We start from the raw sequence: 18,546 nt of genomic DNA, 5'->3' as shown, positions 1-18,546 counted from the left end.
ATACACTTACTCATATGCATTCACATATGTTTTAAAGTGTGTGTTATCACTGAATCCGCAAGTAGGTAAGTATACATGTATGTATTTATAATCAAATTGTAAATAAACAAGTACCGGGTTTATGCAATTTTTTCTGCTTTTACTAGTATAAAGCCGGCTTTTACAACTAATAGAAGCCAGAAAATCCTGCCTTGCATTTTACAGTTCTCCACGAAATTTGTTACAAAAAAGTTAAAAGTTTGCTACAAAAGTTAAAAGTAATATTGTAACTATGTGCAATCCTAGCATCTGAGGTGCCGCTTTTCCTTATACAAATTTGAATCTTGACACATTGGGCCGCATGAATAAAAAATAGTATGAAATTGTATATATACATATTCATGCCGCCCATCAATAGTTTCGTAACATACTACCTGAAAGGAGAACTGCATTATTTCATTTGAATTCATTCGAGTTCATCATACCATAAACCAGGCCTTCCGAAAGTGGGTGAGCGTATGCCTGGGGTGCCGCTAGTGACTAGAGTATACTAGTGGTGCGGGCAAACTCTTTAGACTTTCCATGCACAACGCAAGCGGTTTGATCAACTTCAACATGGCGGCCAGAAAATCAAAAAATTTTGATTTTTATTAAAATTATCTTCAGCGGCTCGTCAGACCCCATACACAATACAAATAGCTTGTAGCAAAAGGATATTTCGCTCTTAAGCGTAGCTGCCCAGTACGTTTTGTCAACGTAAAATTGAATCAGAAAAATAGCCGAAAACGTACCCTTTTCACAACCGCTTTCGGTACTTTTGTAGACCTAATCCGCGTTTCCTCCACTTTTCTTCCCGTTTTCGGATTAATTTTCGGATTTTTTGCTGGCTGGGCTGTTCTCGTAACAAGCGCAGCAGCTTCGCGCACGTGTATATACTACTTATTCTTTGGAACTTAACAATCACTCTGTCAAAGAGCGAATCAACACGATTTTAGAGGCAGTCTTCTCGTGTTAGTGAGGTACCCATTCGAAATGCAAATCGAAGAAGAACGAAGTACTTCAGACCAGGGTCGATGCGAATATTCGCATTCGCATTCGCAACCGCGGAGCTTCCGCATTAATTTTAACATTCGCATTCGCAATAATCAATGCGGAGCTTTTGCGAATGCGAATGTTGTGCAAGTGCAACGATAAAACGTATATCTGGAAAAACAAAATGACAAATTGTATCCACTATTTGATAAAAATGTCGTTAAACATATAATGGGTATTCATGGAAACGCATAAATCCCTCGTAACTGTGTAAACCTCGGAAATAATTAGATTTTTCATACAAAATTAAGTAAGTTTACAAGGTTTACATGGTTACGAGGCATTTGCGCGTTTTGATGAATCGCCCTATTATTTCGTAGGCTATATAACCGAGATATCAATGGACAGTCATGCAAGTTTCCACTTCTACTTGACCTTTGAGGTACGTCAAAGACAACATAGTCTGTTTAATAATATTTTTTTCTGTACTTTGAATACCTGCATTGGTTTCTTTCTTTATTTATTATGTTTTTTTTGGACCAATCTTAAAAAAAAAACTACTAGACACAGAAGAAGAAAGTGTGCACTGTAATTCTTAACCAAATTTTCGTGATTTGCTTGATGTTACATATATTCGTTTCAATAATTTCAAATGGGCCCCTTTAGAGAATTCATTTCTAACAAAAATTTTAAAAACAGTATTTTTTTTTACTTGTCGGGCAATATTGTTGCACATGGATATACACTGGATCCTTGGCTAAACATTTCTGTGGTAAAACTGCAAATTCTTGCAACTTCTTGCGAGTTAGGAAACGCAACTATTGTTTTTTTTTTTTAACAAAAGTATTGTGTTAATATTTTAGGTGCCATATTGGATCGGCCATTTTGGTTTTTGATATTTTGACTTCAGATTCGAATTAAGCGACCTCAAGAACCCCTCTAAATCCGAACTCATGTCACATATTTTTTATTTATTGGCACAGAATAGGTACCAAATATCACCGTACGTGGCTAAGATGTAAACATTTTCGCTCGCGCTTCTTAACTAAGCCTAAGATCTCAGGTATCAAAATAAGCCGCATAATCATCACAAAGGAAAGTCTCTTAGGCGTCCAAGTGTGCCTGGGGGAACCACTTTAACCTAAGCTGGTTTAATTACGTTGCATTGCTGGGGGTTTCAAATCCCAAATTTTCACGACAATGGGCTTTGGGCTTCAATACCGGAACATAATTAAATTGGAGAAATTTTCGTAAAATGGGCCATCCACCCCCAGAGACCCTCGATGAGACGAACAGCAGGTGAGCAAGCAAACCAGTCGGTGAAAATAATGTCCTTTAAATGTAACCAAGCTTTTGTTGACCTACTCGTCCTAATTCTCGCCATTTCCTACTAGAATTATGAAGCTTTGTTGCAGATGATTACGGATGTACGTGCATAACAGTACACCGTTGCTGCATACTTACATATAAATACCATAAACATTTTCTTAACTTCTAATTTAAATAAAAAAGTCGGAAAAGAATTTGCATTAACTTTTTACGTATGGTTTGCACAATAAACAAACCGCATTCATATAAATCAAAGTAAACTAATTTTATGGTGTGTACACACATTTATTTATTGTGCTTTGAGATTTCTCTTTGTTTTCTAAAAACTTCCGTTGGCAATATTCTAATTTTTAAAACTATTAGCGGCAGGTTTTTGGCCCACATAGAACACCTCAAGTCGTTTTTAATCCTATTCTAAATAAATAAAATATTAAACAAATTTGCAAAATAGCTTAATGTGTTCCGCTGTGGGTTCACGCTACATTTACACGCAGTCTTAAATATACATACAAATAAACAAAGCAATACATATGTACATACATATGTATGTACGCATAAATGTATATATTTTACGCATTCGTCAATGGCAGCTCTTTCCATTATAAGAAGATCGGATTGTATGAGTCGAGCAAAATATCCCTGCAGGGAAAGCTACTAGTTGTGAACTAGAATTCTACCAGATTGCGTTTCAGCCCAGCTAGTTCACGTTCTATCCAATGTTAGCGACTGGTATTTTTAACATGGCGATGTGAACTAGTAGAAATACTAGTAGAAATACTAGTAGCATCATACCAGTTGATGAGATAGTCTGCCAATTCATCTCCCGTGAAAAGTATAAGTATGCCTTTCTGTTCGCGGCGCTCCAACAGTCGTAATGGCCGACAGAGCAAGGCACTCTCGTGGTCCCAGGTTAAAGTCTTGGCGCAAGGAAATTTATTTTGTTTTATTAATTTTTTCTATTTAGGGTTTTTATTGTAATTTTTAAATTTGATAAAAAAAAATTTGCTGCTGTAGGTGGTCCCATATTCAACCTACGTCAGACATAACTTCAAAATGATAATATAAAATTTCGATCTGCCTTTTATTTGTTCTCAATTCGAAAAAGTATTTGTGAAGTGCAGAAAGAAAGTGTATTCAAAGTGAAACTTGTATGAGGACATTTCAATAGAAACTTGTTTAAAGAAAATAATCTCCGGATTGCGTCTGCATTATTCCTCCATTACTTTTCAACTAGTTTCAAGTTAGATTTTTGTAGCTAACAACAAGTTATATATTTTATAGACATCCCGCAAAGCAGCTAACTACAAGTTGGTTATTGTTTATCAATTGATAATTTTTTTCTGCAGGGTATGTATGCACAAAACACATGTGTACACAAGTATGTATGTTTTTTATATATATACACTATACAAATTTTTTGTTTAAAATTACACATATCAAGAGAAGTAACCAGTTTCCTCTCTTAATGAATACAAATTTACACACCGTGTTAATTAATAAAACACTGCTTTTTTACTTTTACCTGGCGTAGAGCAAATTTCAAATTTGTTTTTTTTTAATTCTAAACATTTCGCTACCTAAAGGTGAAAAGGTGCCAAGTCCACGTTTTTTTTCAAAATTCAGTTGTTGAGGCAGAATGACAGATAATGCCAAACTACATCGATTTTTCGTCTCTCCTGAATAAAATCGAGAAATGAACTTGGCACCTTTTCACCTTTAGGTAACGATTTATTATTCACAAAATCACAGTTTATACATAAAATGTTTAAATTTTTTTCTAAAAATTTTTTGTTTAAATTTACGCATATAAAGAGAGGTAACCAGTTTCCTCTCCTATTGTGTGCAATTTTACACACAAAATTTGTCGTGCAGAGCAAGTCGTTGCTTGAGCTCATCTGCTCTTTTGTCAGAGTGCTAGGCCCATGCTCAAAAATTGAACCGTATATTTACACAGATTCTCATCATATTTACATAGATTACAACCACTTTTGTACGTAAGTACATATTAGGGATGTTGCGAATGTGAAATTTTAGACATCCGCGGATGCGAATGCGAATGCGGATGTCAAGTATTTTTAAGAAATAACCAGGTAGTAAACTAAGTTATTTAGGTAAATAAAAAAATTTTAAAGTTAGTAATTTTTAATAATGTTTATTTTATTTAGTACTTGAATTTAAAAATTTAAAATTTATTTAATAAAAAGTAATGAGAATTGCATCGGGGCTGCAAATGTCGGATGTATCCTCCTGACTTTCATGTTCACTTGAAGAATTTAGCATAATGGTGAGATCGTTGTTTAAAAAGCGCTTACAAACCAAACCAGATGTGTCAGGTTTTTCTGAAGCTTTTTAAAAATAATTCTTCATTCTCATTCCTTTGGCAGTTTCAGAATTTGGGGAACTTGTAATGTCATCAGAGTTTTTCGATTTTAGTTTTTGTAATTCATTTTTAATGGTTTCTTCTGCGACTGGTTTGCTTATAGCGATCTAGATAGATGGATATGGAAAATAAATTATTATTTTATAGGAATGAAAATTTTGAACTAAATTATGTTTTTAAGATCCTGGATGCCAGCCGAATCGGATCAGAATATTGTTATTTTTTTAAAAAAGCACCCCGTTTTTTTGTAAGCATTTGAATTATTGGAATCACGAATGATGAGGGTTTCAGATAGTTACGTAATTCTTACCTAATTAAAGGTCAGACCTATAGCTTTTTAAATATTTCAGCATCGATTCTCTTTATATCTAAATGTTGAAGACTTTTGCTGGAAATCCCTATTGTAGGACCTTACTCTTTCACTTTAAATATCAAAGAAGGGAGACGTAGGGGGAGAGTTTTACCACAGAGGCCTTTAGGCAAGTATCCAATGTACATATTTATCTATGAAAAAAATACTGCCCGACAAGTAAACAAAATTAATGTTTTTAAATAAAGAAAGATATGCAGGTATTTAAAGAAGAGAAAACAAAAAATGTATATTATTAAAAGGACTATGTTCTCTTTGACGTTCGTCAAAGGTCAAGTAGAAGTGGGAACTTCTATAACTGCTCGGGCTTATAGCTTAAGAAATAATTGGGTGGTTCACAAGGTGTCGTACTTGTCGTATTGTTGTATGTTGTAAAGTTTTTAACGGCTAAATAAATGTTTAGATGACTTGAAATCACCACCAACTATTTTTTAATTGTGTCAAATTTCATAATAAAACTTTTATGTTAGCTTGCGAATTCTTTAAATATAGTTTTAGCCGTTTAAAGTTTATGACATACAACAGTACGACAGTATACAACACCTTGTGAACTCTCTAAATAAGTTTAAAGACATTTTTATCAAAGTTGATAAATATGACATTTGACCACTTTTGTTACACAAATACTCCAACGACCACAGGCAAAAAATATTGGCTACAATTTGTCATTTTGTTTGCTAGATATACGTTTTATCGGTGCACTTGCACAACATTCGCATTCGCAAAAGCTCCGCATTGATTATTGCGAATGCGAATGTTAAAATTAATGCGGAAGCTCCGCGGTTGCGAAGGCGAATGCGAATATTCGCAACAATCCTGGTACATATGTATACATATAGGTGTGGCCATCAACTAAAGTAGCTTAATTTGAGATAGACCATTTTCCGTTTAAAGCAATATTTCAGTGGGATTCCTAACAACATTATAACGATTAACCAGCTAAAGGTGTAGTTTAAGTTGCCCTAGTAGTAGAAAGTTATTATTTTTTAATTCAAAGCCAAACCTTCTAGAGTCACTTAAGTTGTTTTAACTAACGGGCACAGATACGTATATACATATGTATGTGAGCAAATATTAAGTGAGTTGAAGTGTACGTTTATACTTCTGTATGTATATTTATTTGTAAGGTTGTATTTGTGTCACCTTTGCAAATATGCATCATTTATTTTTACATTTCATTTCGAAGACAGAGGATTAAAAGTAACATTTATTATTTTCAATGCATATTATTGCTGGGGATATTGAAACAAACGTTAGCCTCTTCCTTGGCCCGTAATGAATTTAAAGCGCTGAATATGTTCTTAAATAAATAAATCTGTTTAAACGTAAATATTTTGAAAAATTGCGGTGATTGCGCAATTAGAAATGTATTCTGGCGTAAATCATTGAAATATTTTCGGGATTTTAAGCATTTTTCTGTACACGCTTAAGTGCATTAAGCAAATGGCCTTTTTAAATGTGTAATATTGTACATACACATATGTACATACATAAATAATCTGACAAACTGGCCGGGAATTCGGCGATATGGCTAAAGAAAGTAAGAACGAGGATGGATCAAAACTATGCAGAAGGTGTGGTTTGGAAGGTCATACAGCCAAGGAGTGCATCAAAACACCAGCAGGGAAACGAAGTGCAAAGCGGCCATATAACAGGAAGTACCAGGTATTCTGCTTGCAGACAAGCGGTTATTAAAGATTCAGTATGAGACCTATTAGACGCAGCTATAATTTCAGAAAACTAAAAAAATTCTACGGGAAGTACTTGGGCTATAGATATAACACGTCGAGTGGGAGGATGGGCGTGCGCTACGTACCCATTCCAGAAAGCATAGCCAGCCGGTGGGCGTAAGAACTTCCTGGGTTCAAACCAAAGGATGCCACATATGTAGTTGGTTTGCAGCTCCTAGCTGGAATCGCCAGGAATTCCAAGAGCTCCTGGATAAGGTAGTTGAAACTGCAATACACAGGCACCAAATAATTATGGCAGGCAATTTAAATGCTTGCGCGACAAGGTGGGGTAGTCGTAAAACAAACACCAGGGGTACAGCTCTACTTGAAACCTTTGGCTCGCTAGGTTTAGCACTGGCAAATTGTGGAGGAATCATCAATTCCTGCCGGAACAGTAAAGAGTCTATCATCGACCTCACGCTCACGAAGAACTCACTGATCAAGCTCGTTAAATGGATGGTCAGCGAACACTACACACACAGTGACCACCAAGCCATTATCGTTGACTTAGTAGAGGGAAAAGAAAACCGGGGCGCGAATCCTAAAGGGAGAAGCAAACACCTCCCTGGTTGGAAACAAGCGGCACTTGACAGAAATCGTTATAGTTTGGTCATGACGAAATCTCTAAACCATGCCAGAGTGGAAAGCTCCGCAACAGAAGCAGCTACTAATCTCAGGGCACACCTCGTTACAGCCTGCGACGCAGCTAAGTCAAGGAGAGGTGGCGAAACATGCCGCAGAAAAGTACATTGGTGGAACGACAACACACGCGAACTAAGTGCCAAATATCTGAAAGAAAGACGCCGACGACGGAGGCAAGTAGTGTATAAAAATCTCCGAATCAAAAATCAGCTGTTCTTTATGGCCACGTACTTGGGGTTCACACAGGCCACTTTTGCAGATAAATTAGCAATATACATTCACACTTTCTTACTAATATATTCGCACTTCTCTCAACTGTTTGACTTTTCGAAGATAGTTTATATTCTCAATTATCTTGTCTTGTGTAAACGGAAGTTTATACAGCTATCAGCGTCAGTGCTGTCGCGAACCATTTTTAGTGGTAGCCAAATTCCTTTAAAAAAAGGGCTAAAAAAGAGCTAAAAAAAGTCGTTGTGGCTAAAAATGGTAGCTAAATTATTTTACTTACATATACATATATAAGTATACACACAAACATTTTCAATAAGTAATGATATAGACGAACAATGAACTCTGGAAAAAAGCTAATATTTTATCCTACCAAAAACCTTTTTGTATAAAAGGGGAAATATACGACGCCAGCTTGCTAGCTTCATTAAGTGATTGTACCATTAGGCTCGAAGTATATAACTTACCAGCATGCTGGTACAATATTTATTTCTTTACAAAAGAGGTCGAGGAATGATCGAAATAATTAGAGCCGAAATTTCATAATTTTTCTACCATTTTGTTAAACATTGTGTTTTTTTTTTAAATTCCCAACTGCAATATCGCGAACTTAATCTTCCACAAACACGGCTTTGCCTCATATAGTGCAAGAAATTTCCGCCAAAATACTTTTTACTTAAAAAATTTAGCTAATTTCACCGCTCACGACACCAGCATGCTGGTACAATCTCATACAATTTTCAAATATTTTTTGAAGTCGCACCAGCAGCTGGTACAATCACACAACAAGAACATACACGGTCAATCGACTTGATGGACCATTTAACAAATTAAGCATATTAAGGGCCGGTTACTCAACGTCTGGTTAACACTAATCTCCGGTTAAACATAGTTATCGACGTTACCGACTCCCTGTTGTAGAAAACCTTTGACCACCCTTGTTTTCAAGATGGCTGCGATTCCACAACTCCTTGGTCCCGTAAATCAAACTTGACATTCCTTGCGACTTGCCACCCACTATTCAAAACGAATTGACCACCATTAAAGAAAAACTACTGGTTAGGAATTCTCCAACAAACATATTTGTTCAAAAAAATAACTCCTATTGAAGACTTTTGTTAATTTATTCCTCGCTTATAAAAGGGGTAGATATAGGCAGCCAAAAAATCGTTTAGTATTGATCCGCAAGCTTTAAGGAATCATCAATGATAAAAGACCAGCGGAGGCAAGTGATGGCAAGCACTTTATATTACTTTCTTTATTCAAAACCGCAATAATATAGAGTTTTTTCTTCAGAGTGATATTGTCACACATCAAACAAACTTACATCAACTTTTAATATTTCATTCAACACGGTATAGTATGGCTTTTTATATAACTTATATAAAAGTTTAAGACTAATGTTCAAATCACTTATTAATGGTTCAAAACTTTTACATACTATATTTATATACATTTTATGTCTTGGTTCTCGAGCTAATTACTTGCAAAATTAATCTTACTCGCTTTTTTTAACCGACTTCCAAAAAAGGAGGAGGTTATCAGTTCGTCGGAATATTTTTTTTTTTTTTTTTTTTTTTTTATGTATGTTACCGCATAACTTTGGACCACGTCAACCGATTTCGATAATTCTTTTTGCATCGCAAATGTAGTGTCTCAGAGGTGGTCCCATACTAATCTGGTTAAGATCCGATCAGCGGATCATGAGATATATATATATATTTTTTTTTTTATATGGGAGTTGAAATCGGTTTTTTTTTTGCTAAAAATTACTAGTTAGTAAGTCATCTATGTAGTAATGGTATTTAGGACGCCGTCCCTGTACATTTTTTTAAATAATTTGCACCTTGAAAATCTTCCACAGTTTGAATTAATTGCGCTCATTTCCAAATGTGCGCCGCCATTTCTAAGCCTATTCATGGCATCGCTTATTCTGGAAACCAGATTTTGCAAATCCGTCTCACAGGACTTCCCCGTCTGATAGGCATGTTGATGCAAATATAGGGTGTGATGAGAGCGCCTCCATACGAATGCGCAATTCTGCTAGCATTTCCAGACATTTTAGCATGAAGGATGTCATATTTATTAGGCCTGCAGCTTCTTCCTTACCAACCTTAGGTGTAAAGGAGACATCAACCAGCCTCCAACGTTGTGGTATGTAAGCAAGTGCAAGCGACGCTACGAAAATCTTTTTCAAGGTTGCCATCTAAAGCATAACACCCGAACCGGGCGATTTGAGACTGTCAAAAGACTCAATAGCATATCTTAGGGCATCTTCATTAGCCACAGTTCTAGCAACAAACCAGTTGCACCTTGACACTGTGGTTCTCGCAAACCCATCCTCACCAGCCGAGGGAGAGGAAGGCGCAACAGTCACCTGATTTTCAAGAAAGTGAGTCTTTAAAAAGTGAGTGAGTCAAGAAAAGAGAGTGTCTCAATCCTAGTCTCCATTAAGGAGCTATCGGGCATCTTGAGCGAACGCAGTTTTGTGGTTTGGTCCTTCTTCAGACCTTTTACCAGCCTAGCCGTTTGACTCAAAGTTTCAATCCCGCTGCAGTTTCCTTTAAAAGGGGCCCTCTTCGCAGAGCGAATTATGCTACGTTCCCATGGCACGTAATTCGCTCTCCCATTCGTAATTGGCACTGTAGACAGTGAAGCCTGTTCCCCCTGTGCACGGTATTCTTTGCTCCACAGCCTTGAGTCAATCCCAGTTATCTTTGGAGAGGCATTTCACCACAATGGTTTCATCCCTGTCTTATGTACGAGCATCGGCTAAAGTTCCGGAGGCAATAGCGGGCCGGATCAGATGGATCTTGTAGTGTTTAATTTCCGCAGTAGTCATCAGCCGAGTCTAATTCGCCCTCCCCATTACGGCAATGATCCCCATTACGGGCTCACAATAAGTTGGCCTCCAGACGTAGTTTGAAGGCTTTGATGCTTCAAGGGCAGTTCTGCCTCGACCGACCCTTGCATCAATTCTACCCTTGGATTAGGCAAGGGTTTCGTGGCGCCAGAGGTCTGTCTGGCTGATCGGAATCGGGAAATGACTCGAAGAGGTATTGGGGTAGGCATTGCTGGGTGTCACCGAAGTTTTCCTTCGCTTGCAACGTTCGCCAGCAGATTTGGATGTCGGTGCATCCACCAAGATTCCACTGGCTTCTGGGGTAATGTCCGTAGAACCGGGCCGCTTACTGAGTGCAGCGACAGTGCTCGCGTACCGCTCTTCGTTACTTCCTCCTTCTTCTCATCTCCCAACTCCGTCATTGGAGGGTCGTTGGCAGCGAGCTGTTTCTCGACCCACATCCCTTGCAAGAGAATGGTCCTCTTCCGACTTTGAAGAAGAGAGGATTGACATTACCTCCCCACTCTTCTCCAGGATGCGCTCCTGGTCTATGCCGCTGGGGACTTGGCAATGGTTGGGGCCTGCGGAATCCGTGCCCCTGTCGCAAATGCTGACGATTTTCCACAGATACTACTAAAGTAGTTTAAGGAGTTAACTAAATACAAGTTATTAATAAATTTCAAGACATGCGTTTAACAAAACTTGATTAATTTTATCTGAAATCTTAATAACATGGGCACAAGTGCAAGCGGCTTCGGTCTTGTTTCTTAGGTGTTATTTAAATTGTTGAATAAAAATCTTTTTTTAGGATATCTAACTAGGTAAATTTCATAAACTTTTTTTAATATATTTTGCATAATTTTTGAATATCTACATTTTGTATATATTTTGCATATTCAATTTGCAGAAAAATCCGAGCACTAGTCATTAAGTTCATTTCCACATGGAATTTTTCTAAAGGGCATACATTTTTTGTCATTTCAATGCTTAGTGGAAATTCGGCATAACATAACTGTATTTATTGATTTACGCTTGTTCATAAAAATTTCTATACATAAAAATCATAAATCCAGACTGAATTTTAAACTTTCATTATTTATTAAAGCTTTCGAAGATTTTCAAGACGCAACTTATCTGCACATAGTTCTTAGACTTAAAGCAATAATTGAGCGGACTTTTTAAAATATTTTAGTTTTCGTATTTCTACTATATGAAAAATGGACGTGAATATTGTGCGATTTTACCAATTTTGTGCACCGTCCATTTTTGGCCTTCTTATTTCCTAAGTTTTATTAATTTTTTCTTCAATTAGAAATCAATTCCGCGCCTCCATATTTCTGGAAATTACACTTATATGAAAAAAGGACGTGTTTGTTGTCAGATTCAGCCCATCATCCACACCATCCATCCTTGACCTAATATTTACATATTCCCTATTAATTCCCCACCTCCATACAAAATTGCCCACTGTGCGCTGGCTTGGCCATGTCGTAGAATGGACAAAAACGCTCCAGCTCTGAAAGTATACAATGCGGGTCGCCACAGGACCCGGCCAGAATCCCTTAGGCCGTTGAAGCGTCAATAAAGAAGAAGAAGAAGTACATAATATCAAAACTGACAATTTTTGAATTAATAAACTTTTGAAGAACGTGCGCTATATATATGTACATATGTATGTATGCACGTAAACGTGAACCGGAAACTTCTCAACAAGAACACTTTCCTTGAGAGGTATTTGTGTACGCATACGATTGTGTACATTAAGATATGAGAACATTCTGTCCCAACTGAGAGTCTTTCTCCATGGCCCTCAAATTTGTTACGCTGCGATTGGTTGGCGGTCAGGCCACACAGATGAATTTCAAAAAATATGTTGCGCTGCATTTGGTTGGTGAATGATCGTTTGCAGCCATTCGTGAATTTATTTTTATATCATGTTCACTTACTTCCATTCCACATATGTATGTATGTATGTATGCTAGCTTTATGAATGTATTGGTTAATTTACCACATACATATGTACATAGACGAAATATCTGGAGGTGTGGCCTGATCTTTTGTAGCTCCCCATGCGTATGCGGAGCATAAAACAGACCTACATGCATACATACATACATGTAAATCAAGATACGGCGTCAAAAGTTATTTTGATTTCCGTTGAACTCCTGCAAAAATATATAATAATTTGGCATCAGGCAACAGGAAGCTTTAGAGTTGAAGCCTTTTTACGCACATGAATTTACTTGTATAGGCAGTTGCCAAAACTTCAAAGAACGGTCGCAGTGTGCTGTACGGTAGCTTTTCCTAGGTTAGGTTAGGTCGAAGCGGCTGCCTTCATCCAACCTAGGAGAGAGGCACACTTAGACCCAGTGGGTCCAATTGATACCAATTGGGAGCTCGAATTCGAACCCGTCCGTTCATCTAGATGTGGAACCAGTTGGTTAGGTTTAGAAAGCGCGAGAATTCGTAAATGCCTGCTTCACTTAGATCGGCGAGACAGACAAAACGGTGGTGGTGAATTGAGCGTTTTATCGCCCACATGAGGGCTGAGGGCGGGGCAGTGACAGAGGTAGTGCTCCACACTCTCGATTTGATCTTCGTCGCGGCAACCACGACAGAAGTCATTAGCCGCAAAACCCATTCTGCTAGCATGCCTTCCCATTAAGCAGTGGACCGTAATTATACCGGTCACCAGTCTTAGAAGAGAGCGTTCTAACCGAATGAGTGCGTAGGATCTTTTCTTGTCGAAGCTGGACCAGATTAGCCGTGTCGTCTCATACGTGGCTTCTTCCGACCATCTTTTGTTTGCCTTCTCAACGTAGTATATTCTGAGCCATGTCTTACAGTTAGATAGAGGTATGCCCTCTGTACGAGAGGTGTTGACGTCCGACAATTACCTTGAAAGACCCTGTGGCCCACAAGATGTGAGTATTCGAATTTTAAGCTAGATTGTAAAGGACTTTCCTACATTCTAACGCAGTTATAGATGATGTCTTGCAGCAATCCAGTGACTTGATAGCTGCTTGGCTATAGTTACTGAAGGTAGATTAAGAGAAGATTCGATGAGCCAGAGTGCAGCCTCTTTTATAGACGCGAGTTCTGCTGTTTTGATTGAATTGCAGAGCTCACTCTTCACGATCAAAAACCATGCTCTAGAAATTTCCCATATAGCAACACACGTACCGAAACCGCTTAAAAAATGTATATAGTCCATTATTTTTATTCATCTTTATTCTTTATTGGCGCTGTAACCGCCTAAGCGATTTTGGCCGAGTCCAAAACAGCACGCCAGTTGCTTTTCTTCTGTGCTAACTGACGCCAATTGGAAATGCCAAGTGAAGCCAACTCCTTCTTCACCTGACTTTTCCAACCGCAGTGGGGGCCTCCCTCTGCCTCTGCTACAACCAGCGGGTTCCGAGTTGAATACTTTCAGAGCTGGAGCGTTTCTGTCTATTCGAAGGACATAGCAAAGCCAGCGGAGTCGCTGAAATTTAATTCGCTGCACTATGTCTATATCGTTGTAAAGCTCATGCAGCTCATCGTTAAATCATCTGCGGCATTCGCCATCGCCAACGCGTAAAGGTCCATAAATCTTTCGCAGAATCTTTCTCTCGAAAACTCCAAGAGCCGCTTCATCAGATTCTTTCATTGTCCATGCCTTCGCACCATACACCAGCACAGGCATAATGGGTGACTTACAGAGTGTGATCTTTCATCTTTAAGGTAGGCTCATTTGGGTGGTTCAAAAATGCATGTGAAAAAGTAAAGTCGGAATTTTTATGCTCTCACCACCCTAGAATTGTTCTATACTGAAAAAAATATACCTATATTTTTTATTTTGAAATAAAAAAATATTTAGAGGTCGCTCAAAGCGCCCAAAGTTTTCCATGTATTTTATATGGGGAACAAGCAACTTTTCGTAGAAATGGTATAGAATTCTTAAAAATCAATATATTTCTATCGCAAAACTCTGTTCATCTGCAGAAGATTCCCAGTAATAATACTCAGTTGTTTACTTAAGCATTTTTTCATCGCAACTATAATTTATAGGTCCGCCACAAACCCACAAAAACCCCGAAAATTGCAATGGGGGGACTAATAAAAAATCGTTAGTATTAAAAAATGGTTAAATAAACAATTGGATATTAATATTGGAATTCTCCTGAAGAGAACCAAAGTTTTCCAATCGAAAAATATTGATTTTCAAGAATTCTTCTTTTTTTCCATATAAAAATACATGGAAAACTTTGAGCGCTTTGAGCGACGACTAAATATTTTTTGATTTCAAAATAAAAAAATAGGGGTATACTTTTTTTGATATAGAACAATCCTAGGGGGTGACTTTATTGTTTTTGGACCACCCTAATGCTCGTATTCATAGTATATGTATATACACACAGTGCATCCCTCGACTGAATATCTATATAGTCCATTATCGAAAGTGGTCATTTAGTGTAAGGGTACGTTCACACAGAAAGCGGAGCCGAGCCGTGCGAAGCTGCTCCGAGCTGAGTGAAGCTTTCAAATTGCTGTAGTTATATGAAAGTTTTCATACAGCAAGCTTTTTCAGAAGCGTTTTGGAGCTGAAAGCAAAGTAGTTTTTGATTTTCAATTTTCTATTTAATTTTTTAGCTTCATTACGCTGTTGTAAACCATGATGCAATAATGAAAGGTGTTGTACGTTGTGACAGCCCGAAATCGAACTACCTTAGGTCAATATTGTATTTTGGAAGTACAAGAAAAACGGGAAGAAAAAAAGCCCTTTAGTTGAAAAAGTACTAAATTTTATGCCTTCTCAACAGCGTTCCGATTATCTGAATAGGAATATATATGTCTTGGTAGTCTCATAAAGTTGTAGATAATTAAAATAATAAAATAAGGCGCGTTTTTATTCACAGGAATATGATAATTTGCTTAAAATTTTTGAGCTGATAATACCCAGCTAGAACAGTATGGCATATATAACTCCTTTTATAAGCCGCATCACTAAGAAAATTATCCCTTGTGAATTTTAAATGTTTCCCTTATATTGTACAGGCCAAATAGAGGAATTAATTTACGTGTGATATTTTGTCCCCCTCTTTCAAATGGGCTTCTTGTGCGCATATATCAGGTTTGATAGCTGTTGACCATACCAATAATGCCTCATACTTAGTTTTACTAGATCAATTCGTGTTCTCGAGAAAAAAAATTTCACGATTCAAAAATCTGAGTATAGCGGCCAAATTCTTTTCTAAAAATTTTGAAAATTCTCCGTTTTTTGGCCTATATTTGCTTTGTATGGTATTTGCCATAAAATATAGGCCAAAAACGATAAATGTTCAAAATTTGGAGAAAAAAGATTTTTCAGATTTTTGGATCGTGAAAATTTTTTTTCTCGGAGAACACGAATTGATCTAGTAAATCTGAGTATGAGGCATTATTCGTATGCCAACAGCTATCAAACCTGATATATTCGCACTAAGGTTTTGTTGTGTTCCACAGTGTTATATAAGGGATACTTTGAGGAATCATATAAACAATTATACATTACCCAAGTTCACGTACATCCAAATTATTTATTTGTTTTTGAAATTAACAATATATTTCAGAATTTATAATTAATACGTTGTGTTCATTTTAGTAAATGCACTTTGATTTTTAATTGTACAAAATTTATTATATACATACAGTATCGGTCATATCAATAGCAACCCTATTTCAAAGTGATATTATTTCCCTCTCATGTTAATTTATTTCTTAGAATTTACAATAAAAATAAAGTTCAATTTCTAACAAAACCCATAAAAACCCAATTTTAAAACTTCGTAGAAAACTACAAAAAATACAACAAATTTTCACCCAAAATTCACATTTTTTTCTCAGAAGTCTTAGAATTTTTTTGAGCACTCAGTTTTATAGCCCCTTCAATTTTAGTCTTATTATATGCAAGTTTGAAGTGGCTAAAAATTACCTTTGATTTTTTAGAATCGATATAATAACAAATCGTGTTTAATCGTCTTCCATATACCGAAAAATGCGACTATTTATCCATGGCTGAGTGGAATATCGACCTATCTCGGCAGCCAGGTCGAAAACACTCGATATCAGAAAACTTTTCAACGCCCTAATTCAAAATTTGGCTGGAAAACGCCCTATTTTAGAATTTGATTGAAAAATGCCCTATCTCAGAACTCGGTTCAAAAACACCCTATCTCATCTGGCGATCCAAAAACGCCCTATCTGAGCACATTTTCAAAGTATTTTCATTTGAGATAGGACTTTTTTGAACCGAATAATAATAATAACATACTATATACATATCTAGTTTCAACATAAAAAAAATTATATACACATTAATTGTCTATGCATATCTAAGTCAATATATGTGATATATATGTACATACATCTACATATCGTCGTTTAAAGTACAAAACCGTGTATCAGTAAAATGCCAAACCGCGTATCAAGATAATGCAAACCCAGCGAGGTTGCATACATTATTTTCTAGAGAGTGAAAACACTCATATTTCAAAATGGTTATCTTTTTTTAAAAAGCAATCGCATTTTTGGCTAGTATGTATCAGGAAGAATGGATAAGGATTGAGCCAAGAACTTGTGTGAGCAAATCCAATTTTTAGCATCAAATGTCAGTTACGGCGGTTTTGTACTTAAACGACGATGCTTATGTTAACAGGAACGCTGCAATTTAATACACGGGTGAAGCAGGAACGCAGCACAGCAGAAGCATATAAACAATCTGCAAATGAATGGCTTTTTAGGTTTTTAACAAACAAACACCTGGTTTCAACTTACTTCAACGTGTCTAAAGCACAACGCACACACTATTGCAAAGGCGCAACAGGGACGCAACACTATAAAACACGGGCGGAGCAGGAACGCAGCACAACAGAAGCGTCCACAAAATCTGCGAATAAATGGTTCATTAGGTTTTGAAATAACAAAGAGCTGGTTCCAACTTACTTCAAAATATCTGCAGGATGATGCACACAATCAAATTCGGCCGCAGCTGCAGTTCACCAGAGAATGCTGCAAATGGAATGGTTCATCAATGAAGTCAAAATAATATGTTGTAACTTACGTGTATTAGCTCTTAATTACAATACCAGCACAGGTCGGCCAGGAAAACACTAAGGAAATTACCTAATAAATGCAAAATTATAATTAATTTGTAAAATAAATCGGTTTTATTACAATACTTACCAAATTTCAAGCAATTAGAAAACAAATGTCAGCGAATAAGAACAAAACGAACAACGAAAATTGAATCAATGTAGCTTGTTTAGAATTTTTTTCTAATATTTTGGGAAATGTTCAGTGAAATTAGCAAAGAAACAACACAGTTTCTCCTAAGGTAGTTCAAGATGGCGGATTAGAGCGAGAAGTTGCCAACGTATAACACCTTTCATTATTGCATCATGGTTGTAAACAAGTTATCAAAATATTCAGACAAAAACGAATTTTACAACTAATCCTTTGAATAAAATCTAGCAAATATTTTTGCACTTTGCTCCGCTTCGCTTCGATCGGTGCAAACACCAGTAGCTTTGCCTTGTTCCACCTTGGCTCGGCTTTCTGTGTGAACGCACCCTAACGCTCATATCTTCCAAGCCACTTACGCTAAAAGCATAAACAGACGGCAGCGTTGATCCAGATCAACTCGGAATTAACTGAAGTTGATAAGGATTAAGTCCGAGTCATTGATGTTTTCGAAAATCCAATAAAATGCGAATGTGCAGGGAGAGCGAAACTCGGAACCCGCTGATGGTAGCAGGGGAAAGGCCAAGTGGAGAAGGACACATACACATGTTTTGCCTAGGAGTTTGATCTTACGATAGTTGGCGCATATTTCAAGATCGCAATGTGTTGTATACTACTGAGAAGAAAAGACGTGCAGCCTTGCTTTGTACACTGCCTTTGAGTTTCCTTCAAATGGTAGCTGTAATAAATGTCGTAAGATTCGATGGCATTTTTACATTGCTCCTTCATCGGATCGCGGTGACGATTTCATCCT

At 37.0% G+C, this 18,546-nt stretch overlaps 1 protein-coding gene and 1 long non-coding RNA gene across 3 annotated transcripts in view; both read right to left on the bottom strand.

Moving 5' to 3' along the window:
* LOC118746234 (ecdysone-induced protein 74EF-like) overlaps window positions 1-18,546 on the bottom strand; it is a 392,873-nt gene that overhangs the window by 174,279 nt on the left and 200,048 nt on the right. The window lies entirely within an intron of this gene.
* LOC118746243 lies at window positions 16,869-17,790 on the bottom strand. The gene is made up of 5 exons (XR_004993816.1): window positions 17,736-17,790; window positions 17,614-17,675; window positions 17,496-17,561; window positions 17,328-17,439; window positions 16,869-17,271 (listed from the first exon to the last, which is right to left on the bottom strand). It is a non-coding gene; the product is annotated as an uncharacterized LOC118746243 (long non-coding RNA).

This window comes from Rhagoletis pomonella, unplaced genomic scaffold (genome assembly GCF_013731165.1).
Source record: "Rhagoletis pomonella isolate Grant_MI unplaced genomic scaffold, Rhpom_1.0 Rhpom_scaffold_00010, whole genome shotgun sequence".
Lineage (NCBI taxonomy): Eukaryota > Metazoa > Arthropoda > Insecta > Diptera > Tephritidae > Rhagoletis > Rhagoletis pomonella.
This window is presented reverse-complemented; position numbering and strand designations above follow the sequence as displayed.